Source organism: Giraffa tippelskirchi, chromosome 6, assembly GCF_054371585.1.
Source record: "Giraffa tippelskirchi isolate mGirTip1 chromosome 6, T2T-mGirTip1v1.2.pri, whole genome shotgun sequence".
NCBI classification, from domain to species: Eukaryota; Metazoa; Chordata; class Mammalia; order Artiodactyla; family Giraffidae; genus Giraffa; species Giraffa tippelskirchi.
The window spans coordinates 112,324,900-112,337,220 of NC_137280.1; the positions used below are offsets into that span (position 1 = coordinate 112,324,900).

At 41.9% G+C, this 12,321-nt stretch overlaps 1 protein-coding gene across 42 annotated transcripts in view; it reads right to left on the reverse strand.

Annotated features, from left to right (window-relative positions):
• Positions 1–12,321, reverse strand: part of LOC145509795 (uncharacterized) — a 1,222,357-nt gene that overhangs the window by 1,063,562 nt on the left and 146,474 nt on the right. The gene's annotated exons all lie outside the window — the stretch shown is intronic.

Here is a 12,321-nt window from a genome sequence, read left to right on the forward strand (position 1 = left end):
GTTGGCAAAGTAATGTCTCTGCTTTTAAATATGCTGTCTATGTTGGTCATAATTTTCCTGCATGTTTGGATTTCTTGTCTGTCTACAGTCTTCTTAAATTGATGAAAAGGCAAAGGTAAAGCAATACATTCTTTGATTTTCTTCTCCTGCAGGTGGAAGATGAATTCTAAGTTTATTTTTTGTAGAAGGGGCTCACTTACTCCTGGATTTCATTTTCATAATGCTAAGAAGGCAATGGTGCAAGAGTGAGGCTTGCAAAAACTACAAGTGCAGCCATGCATCAGATGTGTGCAACTCTCTGGCTGTGTTCAGAGTCGGTGCATTTAACAAAGAGAAGTATCTTTTCCTGGGCACCTCTTTTCTTTACTTTAAAATCCAAAACTTCAATGAGAGACAAGATTATTGTTACTTTATTATTAATTTATGTTTGCTTATTTATACCTGCTTTGTTCCAGGATAGATTTAAGGCAGCATCATGTATGAATATATGATCTATGTGCAGGAGCAGTCCTATTTGATTTTCTTATTAAATCCACTTGTTAATGATTGATATGTTAATGATTTGATTAATCCATGGGGTCTGATTCGTTTCCACCATCATTTACATTTCATTAAGACATGTTTTCAAGGAGACACTTGACGTCCTTCTTGAAATGCTCCATTTCTCAGCGTAGGGAACTTTTATTTTCCATAAGCAAAAAACCCCCTGAACCTTAGAAGTCTGACTGATGGGAAACTGAAATCCAAGTGAGGTGAGGTTAAGTAATCTCACCAGGCATTCACAAACTCTGGAGGAGCCAACTTTTTCTTATATCTGTGTTTTTGCCATTAGGTACACTTCTCTACATGGGCTTCCCTGATAGCTTAGTTGGTAAAGAATCTGCCTGAAGTGGAGGAGAACCCTGGTTTGATTCCTGGGATGGGAAGATCCGCTGGAGAAGGATAGGCTACCCACTCCAGTATTCTTGGGCTTCCCTTGTGGCTCAGCTGGTAAAGAATCCACCCACAATGCAGGAGACCTGGGTTTGATCCCTGGGTTGGCAAGATCTCCTGGAGAAAGGAAAGGCTACCCACTCCAGTATTCTGGCCTGGAGAATTACATGGACTGTATAGTCCATGGGGTCACAAAGAGTCGGACATGACTGAGCAACTCTCACTTTCACTACATTTCTCTACAAGATACATAGGTCTAGACAATTTCTAAAAAAAATTATATTATTGAACAACAGCCAAGTACCCCCAGCACACAGAGAAAATGCTTTGAAAGCCTCAGACCCCAGGCAAAGGGCCTGCTCTGTACTGGTGCACTGGTGTGCCCGTGAGTGTCCTCCTGCTGAACTTCACTGTCAGGACGTGATTGCTGGGCCTTCTTGGTAGGTACAAGTCAAGTTAAATTCATGTGAAATAGAGAGGTTGGGCCAGAGCTGTTTTATTTGAGATTATTTAACACAGAACATCAGAAAATCTGGAATGCATGGTTAGAAAGTTGTTTTTGCTTCCATTTTCAATTCTCTTTCAGTATTAATAGATTTTGAACCCCCCTTTCACTCCTGCTAAGTTCCACTGTCACCCAAGAGTCAGCCTCAGGATAAGATCAGGCAAGCAGCAGCAGCAGCAAGCTACAGTCTAGCAATCATGTGCCTCTCCTGCTGCACTTAGATTTACCTTTACCTTCACTTTCTATCAAGTGATGCTAGTGGAACATGTGAAGTAGTCATATAAAGCTATTTTTAAAAATAAAGGTATTCTGGACTTCCTTGGTGGTCTGGTGGTTATAAGACTCCACACTGCCACTGTGGGTGGCATGGGTTTGATTCCTGGTCTGGGAAATGAGATCCTGCATGCCAAGAAGAGTGGTCAAAAGAAACAAAAAAGTGCATTCAAGTATTTTTTAAATCAATTTAAAGAACAAAATCAAATACATAATCATGTAGCTGATACATTAATGATTACATTTGGGGTAAGAGGAGGAAAAAGGGAAAGAGCCTTCAGTGAAAGATACTCAGCTGTTGTCCTGAGAAAAAATGTTGGTGTTCACCCCTGAAGAGCTGAGCCTGAGGCCACAGGAGGTGAGGAATGTGTAGTGACTGGTGTACCCACCACTCAGCTGGATACGATAAAAATACTAACTTAATTCACAGATTTTTGGTTAAGGATCAAGTGACAAATGGTAAGAGAAAGCCTGTTACAAATTGTAAAGTATTGTGTGTGTTATCACTCAGTTGCATCTGACTCTTTGCAATCCTATGGACTGTAGCCTGCCAGGCTCCTCTGTTCATGGAATTCTCCAGGCAAGAATACTGGAGTAGGGTGCCATTCCCTTCTCCGGGGATCTTCCTGACCCAGGAATCAAACCAGAGTCTCCCACACTTCAGGCAAGATTCTTTACCATTTGAGCCACCAGGGAAGCCCCATAAAGCATTATCCCCATGTTAAGGGGTGATTATAATAAACAAGTGACAAGAGAGGGATAAGAGAGGATAAAACGAAGTTGCATTGAGGGAGACTGGTTAATTAGCGAGAAAGAAAATTCTGCCATGGCTGGAGCTACGTAGGCCTGGTGCTTGGAAAGGCAGGACGCAGTGTGAGTTGTGATTCGTTCTGCACAAGGGTAGGGGGGTCAGAGGAATTTAAAAAAAAAAATCAAAACCAAACAAAAATTACTTCAGGAATTCCCTGGTGGTCCAATGGTGAGGACCCCATGCTTTTGCTGCCGAGGGCGCAGGTTCGATCCCTGGTTGGGGAACTAAGATCCGATAAGCCACACACGTTGCAGCTAAAAAGAAACCAAAACAACAAAAATTGCTTCCACGTGAAGACGGACCAGGAGAGAAGAGAAAATGAGGTAGGACTCAAGTCTGAGTGCACATATCCAAAGGATAAATACGCCACAGAAAATAGGCTTTGTGCCCACCCGCTCCCCACATGCCTGCTCTGGCCTCTCCACATGTGGTTGCACCTTGATAAGGCTTAGCACCACCAGCAGCCAGGCAGTTCAGGTCAATTCCACATCCAGCTGCTGAGTGAGCAGCTCAAGCTCTCCTAGATGGAAGGGGACAGAACAGCAGAGTGACCCCATGAGGCCACAACACTACTAGCTTCCCTTGGCACTTAGTGTTCAACATCCGGAATGATGTCCGACAGAGTGGGTGCCCGCAAGCATGCGTTAAGTGAATGAGATGGGACTTTCCTGGAGGTACAATGGATAAGAATCTGGCTGAAAGTGCAGAGGACCCGGGCTCAATCCCTGGTCCAGGAAGATTCCACATGCCACAGGGCAACTAAGCCCCCATTCCACAGTTACTGAAGCCCATGTGCCTAGAGTCTGTGCTCCTCAATGAGAGAAGCCACCACCATGAGAAGGCTGTGTACCACAGCTAGAGAGCAGCCCTGACTCTCTGCAACTAGGAAAAGCCTCCATGAAACAGTGAAGACTCAGAGCAGTCACAAATTTAAAAATAAATAAATAAAAATATGAGTGAGATGAAGAGGAAAGGGAGGAGGAAAGGAGAGAAGAGCAGGGAAAAGAAGGGAGATAAACATCCAGTTTTCCAGGCAAAGAACTCAAAGAGCTCAGGTATTGGAGTCAGGGGCTGAATATTCCTCCCAGGCCTCCCTTTCCTCTCCCTAGAAGTGACAGCATTCTTCCTATGCCTCACAGTCCACATCAACTGAACTTCATTTCACCTTGACCGCTGACTAGTGTGTGACACTGAGCTCACACTTCCTAACTTCTCCACCTGCCAGTTTCATGTGCGCCACAGCAATGACCAGACCAGCTTCAGAGAGTCATCTCCAATATTACACGAAATAAAGTATGTGCACGTGGTGGACAGGCCAGAGCTGTAGCTCTCGTTATTACTGCTGCTGTTGTTGTGATTACCTAGCCTCTATGAAAAGGCAGAGAAATTACTTTGATTCTGTTAAAAGTGTGACATGATATGGGTTTCCATTTCATAAACAGATTCGTATACTTTGCTTCCTAATTAGACTGTATCTGTCATGTCTGTAATTTCTGTGTAATTAAATTGAAATTAAATGTCAATTTACTTTGAATTACAGGGTAATTCTATGTATACATGCCATGCAATCTGCATTTTGTTAGAAGATGACAACCAAAAATATCCTGACAGTCCCTCTGTAATTATACAGTGATCTGATTAAGATCAGCCTGACAAAATACCTGCCAAGACCTGAAGGAGAAAAACCTCGAGCAGGTGAAGGGGTCGGCAGAGGTGAGGTGCAGGGGGGTATGGGAGAGTATGAGCTCACTCATGACCTCGCCACTCCCCAGGGACCCATGAAATCCTAAATCAATGACAATCACTTCTGCAGGCAGTGGAGGTGATCCTTTTAAAGAAAAAATCTTGATTACAGAACATGCTAACAGATACTGCTTCCTCTTTACTCCAACCCAGCTGTTTTAATTAGGTGGGTGTCTGGAAGTCTTGAATCCCTCTGCCTCAAAGACAGTGATAAATGTAAAGAGAATATTCAAACGTCATCCAGGAATTTAATTTTTCTGTCATATACAAAATGGCTTCCATCCTCTGATTTAAAAAAATAAATAGAAAGACTGTATATTCTATTCTTTAATAGTGAACCAGCATGTTGATATTTATGTCATTCCTGAACACCAGGGCACCAGGGCAGGAGAGCCAGGGCAGGAGCCTGCAGGGGTATTCCTGCAAGGCCCCTAGGCTCCAGTCTGCTGAGACGCTCACAGAGTGCAGCACAGAAATGCAAACACAGCCACCTGTGCTTCCCCCCAGGGTCTCCTTCCCCCAGATCCACCCTGTGCCCAAGAAGTCTCGTCCCCTCTGTCTCCCTTTCCTTGGCTTTGCCCCTGAATACCGTCCTCGCCCAGATGTGGCATATCTCTGACAGTTCACCAAGCTCTACCCTGGCACTCCTTTGAGATGAGGACCGGGTACTTTCCATTCATTCAGCAAAAGGCTCCTTTTCTACTCGGGAGGCCCCAGACATTCTCCTGGTTGAGTCTGTAGGACCCCTAGCAGCAGTCCTCAGAGACAGGGTGAGAAATCCATTCTCAGAGCTACACGCCAGCAGTACCCCAGACAGAAAAGGCGGGTGACAGGACCCTGAGGCACCCCTACCCTGCAGCAGCAGGAACTACAAAGAGCATGAAGTTCAGAGTCCTGAGTTCCAGAACGGGCTCTACTTCTTACTAGCTATGATCCAGAGCCAAGTCATTTAACACTTATGAGCCTCAATTCCCCCATATACAAATGGAAACTAACACAAATTGTCCTGACTATCGTAGAGGGTTGTAGGAAGAACAAATTAGCTAATGTAGATGAAAATTCTGGAAATCTTTACTCTCACTCTCAGGCCCTACACACTGCCACAGGACTGCTTTAACTCACACTCTCCCAGCTTAAGTTCAGTGGGAAAAAGCACATTCCAGAAGCTCTCCTGCCAGTTCTAGGACTCCTTCTGCTTTGGTCAGTTGTGTCATGTGTGTACCCACAAACCACCGTGGCCGTGGGACTCTGGGGCACTGGCTCCAGTCCTGGCTTCTGGTCCTGGAACCTCATCATCTGAGCTACAGAGATGGAGCAGGAAGAGGATGGCTCTCCAGGGACTGGGAAAGAAACGATGGAAGCTCAACAGGGTGGTCACACACACCCACTCAGAAGGCAGGGAACCTGTGCGTAGACCAGGACTTAGAGCAAGAAGTAAGCAGAAAAGCAAAGGTGGAGAGAGCTCCAGGTAAGGATGACAGAGCAGGACTGATTGAAAACAGCAGGGAACACAAGGAAACGGTGATGAGCCAATGAGTCCTGACTTGGTACCACTTTGCCACTCCGGAACTGGACAGTTTTCTTCCAGAAAAGGCAGTAAGAGCAGCCACTGGTTGATATAAAGAGTACCCAAGTGGTAGAATGAGCTTCCAAAGCCAGGTTTCCTGCATTGCAGGCAGATTCTTTACCATCTGAGCTACCAGGGAAGCCCTTCTGATGTGGGGTTAGGGGTTCTGGAACTCAGGACTCTGGATTTCATGCCATTTGTAGTTCCTGCTAGTGCACGGTAGGCCTGACTCAGGGTCCTATGACCTGCCTTTTCTGTCTGGAGCGCTGCTGGCCTGCAGCTCTGAGAATGGATCTCTCACCCCATTCTCTGAGGACTGCTTTCACATCCAGACACAGGACCCCATCTCTGTATTGCTAACCCACTCTGAGCGGCAGCACCATCAGAGTGTTTGTGAGGCTCTCCCATTTGCCACCTGACTCCTAGTAATACATCTCACTTCCCGCCATCATGTTCCCTGGCTTCACCTTAAATCAAATGCTAATGTCCATCCCTCGACTGGCTGCTGTAAGGGCGGCATTTAGCCAGCTGTACGCCAGCCTGCTGGCCAAGGACATCAGCAATGTGAAACGGATTCTGATACATCTGCCTGCAAACGTTTTAAGGTCACTGTGCTTGTCACATGTGCCTCTTGCGTTCTGCATATTTCAGAATTTTGCATAATGGGCAACATGGAAAAGTCAACATTTTTCTTTTCCTGTCTGCCAAATTCCATGGAAGGTCTAAAAAGTACAACATTTCTGTGGAAAAGAAATTGTTTGAGCTGAGTATCTTTTCAAATGAAGCCGTATACTGCTCCAAATTAAAGTTATATATCATCTGTGATTGTCTTCTCTGTCTAGTTGGTCACTTTGGAGTTAAAGAGAACCCAAGTGGATCTCTAGGACTTCGGCTCTGCTCATTATGAGTTTGGCAATTCCTTGAACACAAATGTGAACTCGGCATGGTTCTCTTCATCCAGAAGGTCAACTCAGCTGTTCACAAACCACTAGTGCTACATATTTGTCCTTGTCTTCATATTTTCCTTTTTGTCTGGCTAATTTCTATCCAGACATGGAAATTTAAAATTCATAGGATATATAAAGGGAGGCATTGCAAAGAAATTATCCCCAAACCTCCTGCCCAGAGTCTGTCATGAGTAAATACATTTGTGTCCTTTCACACACATGAATGTAACATAACTATACAAGCAGCTTATACACATATTTCACTTTTTCCAGGAAGGAAACACAGAATATATTTATACTTGCTGTTGTCTATTGTTCAGTTGCTAAGTCGTGTCTGCCTCTTTGAGACCCCATGAACTGCAGCATGCCAGGATCCTCTGTCCTCCATTACCTACCGGAAGTGGCTCAAATTCAAATCCATTGAGTCTGTGATGCCATCCAACCATCTCATCCTCTGCCACCCCCTACTCCTTTTGCCTTCAATCTTTCCCAGCATTAGGGGCTTTTCCAATGAGTCAGTTCTTCGCATCAGGTGGCCAAGTATTGGAGCTTCAGCTTCAGCATCAGTCCCTCCAAAGAACATTCAGGACTGATTTCCTTTAGAATTGACTGGCTTGAACGCCTTACAGTCCAAGGGACTCTCAAGAGTCTTCTCCAATAGCACAGTTCAAAAGCATCAATTCTTTGGCTCTCAGCTTTCTTTAGAGTCCAACTCTCACATCCATACATGACTACTGGAAAAATCATAGCTTGACTATATGGACTTTGGTTGGCAAAGTGATGTCTCTGCTTTTTGACATGCTATCTAGGTTTGTCATAGCTTTTCTTCCAAGGAGCAAGCATCTTTTAATTTCATGGCTGCAGTCACCACTGCGGTGATTTTGGAGCCCAAGAAAATAAAATCTGTCACTGTTTCCACTTTTTCCCCATCTATTTGTCATGAAGTGATGGGACCAGATGTCATGATCTTTGTTTTTTGAATGTTGAGTTTTAAGCCAGCTTTTCGCTCTCCTTTTTCACACTAAAGAGGCTCTTTAGCTCCTCTCGCTTTCTGCCATTAGAGTGCTATCATCTGTGTATCTGAGGTTGTTGACATTTCTCCCAGCAATCTTGATTCTAGCTTGTGCTTCGTCCAGTCCAACATTTTGCATGATGTACTCTGCATATAAGTTAAATAAGCAGGGTGACAATATACAGCCTTGATGTACTCCTTTCTCAATTTTGAACCATTCCATTGTTCTATGTCCAGTTCTAATTGTTGCTTCTTGACCTGAATACAGGTTTCTCAGGAGACAGGTAAGATGCCTGGTATTCCCATCTCTTTAAGAATTTTTCACAGTTTGTTGTGATCCACTCAAAGTTTTTAGCATAGTCAGTGAAGCAGAAGTAGATGTCTTTCTGGAACTCCCTTGCTTCCTCCATGATCCAACATATGTTGGCAATTTGATCTCTAGTTTCTCTGTCTACTCAAAACCCAGCTTGTATATCTGAAGGTCTCAGTTCACATGCTGCTGAAGTCTAGCTTGAAGGATTTTGAGCATAACCTTATTAGCATGTGAAATGAGCACAAATGTACAGTAGTTTGCACATTCTTTGGCATTGCCCTTCTTTGAGATTGGAATGAAAACTGGCCTTTTCCAGTCCTGTGGCCACTGCTGAGTTTTCCAAATTTGCTGACATACTGAGTGCAGCACTTTAATAGCATCATTATCTTTTAGGATTTGAAATACCTCAGCTGGAATTCCATCACCTCCACTAGCTTTGTTCATAGTAAAGCTTCCTACAGACCACTTGATTTCAAACTCCAGATGTCTGGGTCTAGGTGAGTGATCACACCATTGTGGTTTTCTGGGTCATTAAGATCATTCTTGTATAGTTCTTCTGTGTATACTTGCCACCTCTTCTTAATCTCTTCTTCTTCAGTTAGGTGCTTACTGTTTCTGTCCTTTACCATGTCCATCCTTGCATAAAATGTTCCCTTGGTATTTCTAATTTTCTTGAAGAGATCTCTAGTCTTTCCCATTCTGTTGTTTTCCTCTATTTCTTTGCATTGTTCACGTAAGAAGGCTTTCTTATATTTCTTTGTTATTCTTTGGAACTCTGCATTCCGATAGGTATATATTTCCTTGTCTCCTTTGCCTTTCACTTCTCTTCTTTTCTCAGCTATTTGTAAGGCCCCCTCAGACAACCACTTTGCCTTTTTGCATTTCTTTTTCTTAGGGATGATTCTGGTCACTGCCTCCCATACAATGTTACAAACCTCCATCCATAGATCTTCAGGCACTCTGTCTACCAGATCTAATTTCTTCAATCTATTTTTCATCTTCACTGTATCATCATAAAGGATCTGATTTAGGTCAGACCTGAATGTCCTAGTGGTTTTCCCTACTTTCTTCAGTTTAAGACTGAATTTTGCAATCAGGAGCTCATGATCTGAGGCATAGTCAGCTCCAGGTCTTGTTTTTGCCGAGTGTACAGAGCTTCTCAGGCTTCAATTCCGGGAAATAGTGACGGACAGGGAAGACTGGCATGCTGCAGTTCATGGGGTTGCAAAGAGTCAGACACAACATAGCAAGCGAACAACAATAGAGCTTCTCCATCTTTGGCTGCAAAGAATATAATCAACTTGATTTTGGTATTGACCATCTGTTGATGTCCATGTGTAGAGCTGTCTCTTGGGTTCTTGGAAAAGGGTGTTTGCTATGACCAATGTGTTCTCTTAACAAAACTCTGTTAGCCTTTGTCCTGCTTCATTTTGCACTCCAAGGCCAAACTTGACTGTTATTCCAGTTATCTCCTGACTTCCCATTTTTGCATTCCACTCCCCTATGATGAAAAGGACATCTTTTTTTGGCGTTAGTTCTAGATGGTCTTATAGGTCTTCCTAGAACCATTCCACTTCAACTTCTTCAGCATCAGTGGTTGGGGCATTGACTTGGATTACAGTAATGTTGAATGATTTGCCTTGGAAATGAATCAAGATTATTCTGTCATTTTTGAGATTGCATCTAAGTACCACATTTTGGACTCTTTTGTTGACTCTCAGGGTTACTCCATGTCTTCTAAGGGATTCTTTCCCACAGTAGTAGGGATAATGGTCATCTGAATTAAATTCACCCATTTTCATCCATTTTAGTTCAATGATTCCTAAGATGTCCATTTTCAATCTTGCCATCTCCTGTTTGACCATGTCCAGTTTACCTTGATTCATGGACCTAACATTCCTGGTTCCTATATGATACTGTTCTTTACAGCATCAGGCTTTACTTTTACCATCAGACGCATCCACAGCTGAGCATCATCCTTGCTGTGGCCCAGCCGCCTCATTCTTACTGGAGCTATCAGTAATCTCCCTCTGTTCTTCCCCAGTAGAAGAGTGGACACCTTCCAACCTGAAAGGCTCATGTTCTGTGGTCAAATCTTTTGTTTTGTCTTTTCATAATGTCCATGGGGTTCTCCAGGCAATAATACTGGACTTGGTTTCTGTTTCTTCTTCAGTGGCCCATTTTTTGTCAGAACTCTTCATGATGACCTGTCCATCTTGAATGACCCTGCATGGGATGGCTCATAGCTTCTTTGAGTTATGCAAGCCCCATCACCATAACAAGGCTATGATCCATGAAAGGGATATTTATATTATCCTATAGTATATCTACAACTGGCTTTTGCTTTTTTAAAACTGAACACTATATCTTAGAATGCATTTCATACTACCTCTCATGGGATTCTTTTTCCAAGTTGTTATTAATGAACTGTATTTTGTGATTATAATGATGCTTTTAGATTAATTTCTAGTGGTAGAATTGCTTCATAATCTCCTATGTGCATTTCATTGTATTTTAAAAATTATATTCAATTCTAAAGATTGAATATATTCACATCATACAAAGATTATATATATATATGAAATTATATATATATGAAAAAGTAAGTTTCCTGAGTACTATTATTTGAAAGCCATTCAGTTCTCATTCCTGAGGCAACCTCTGTTACCAGCTTCCTTTATATATACTGAAAAATGCAGAGTTCTGCACGTTTCTTTTATCAACTACAAATTGGCACTTGCCATCTACATCTACAAGGATTAAATCATGAGCTGCTGCAGCTTGCACTCCCTGAAAGGAGCTCAGGGTGGAGAGCAGAAATGAGGCACTCTGGGCTCTGTGAAAACCTTGTAGAACAGGTCTTCAAATAGTTAGATACTTTAAGGAACTGATTTTATGAGCCCAATTCTTGTATTTCCTCATATCAAAGAAAGCACTAAAATCCTTCATGGTAATGTCTGCTCCTCATAACTAGCAGAAGCCTTCTGCAAAAATCATGTATTTAAAAAAAAAAAAAAAAAATCATGTATTTAATTGCACATATCCCCCCTTCACCAAAATCACATGTTACTAACCTTCTCCCCTATCTCTTTGGAGCAGTTTCTTAGCACTATATGAGATGCTGTCTCCCAGGCTACAGTCCTCATTTTGCCTCAAATAAAATAACTCGCAACTCTTGAGGTTGAGCATTTTTTTAAGTTGACATTTTTCTCATCTAACCATATATCTTGGCTATACAACTGTGTACCAGCATGTAGAGAGGCCTCATGCTTTTTTTTTACAGAGTAGCATTTTCCAGAGCCACGTGCCATAATTTCATCTAGCTAGTCCTTCTGAAGGATTTGTAGGTTATTTCCAGTTTTTTGTTAGTTCAAACAATGCTACAATAAATAATCTTCTACACACATCATTTGGCAAAAAATATGTCCAAAGGTGGATATATTTCTAGGAATAAAAACGTTGGGTTAACGGGTAGTCATATTTTAAAATATGGTAACAATTGACAAATGGCCACTATATAGGTCATACCAATGCATATTCCCAACAGAAATTTATAGGAGTGACTATTGCCCCATACTCTCAATTTACCAAAATATACATAATGTATTAAGAAACTTTTTGACCTTTGCCAAACTGAGAAATTAAATGGTATTTCATTATGATATTAATCTGAGTATCACTTTCTAGAATAAGCATTTTTGATATGTTTAAAAAAAATTTATGCTTCCTTTTCTGTGATTTAACTTTTTATGTTGTCTTTTTTCCCTATTGGTTTGGTGTCCTCATCCTTATTGATTTGTAGTAGATTTTTACATACTAAGGAAAGCAGCTCTTTGTGTGAATTATAAGTTACTATTTGACATTTGCTGTTGACTTTATTTTCTTGTGTTATACAGAAAAAATTATTTTTATAGTTTAATTATCAGTCTAGCATGTTAAGGGTTTCATGTCATTCTTTATAATGTCTTCCCCACCTGGAGATTATTGTTTTAATTTTTTAATATATTTTTCTGGTATTAAGCTTTTACAGATACTTGATAAGTTGTCTTACAAGGGGGTTATACCAACCAGTACTCCCAGGGGCACTATATGTTTTCTCTTTGAAGTGTCTGTTTATCTTTTGTAAATTGTCCTAAATCTAACACCTTTGAGAGCCAAGGTTGTCTTCTACTTAATAATGAAAAGGGAAATGGCAAACCACTCCAGTATTCTTGCCT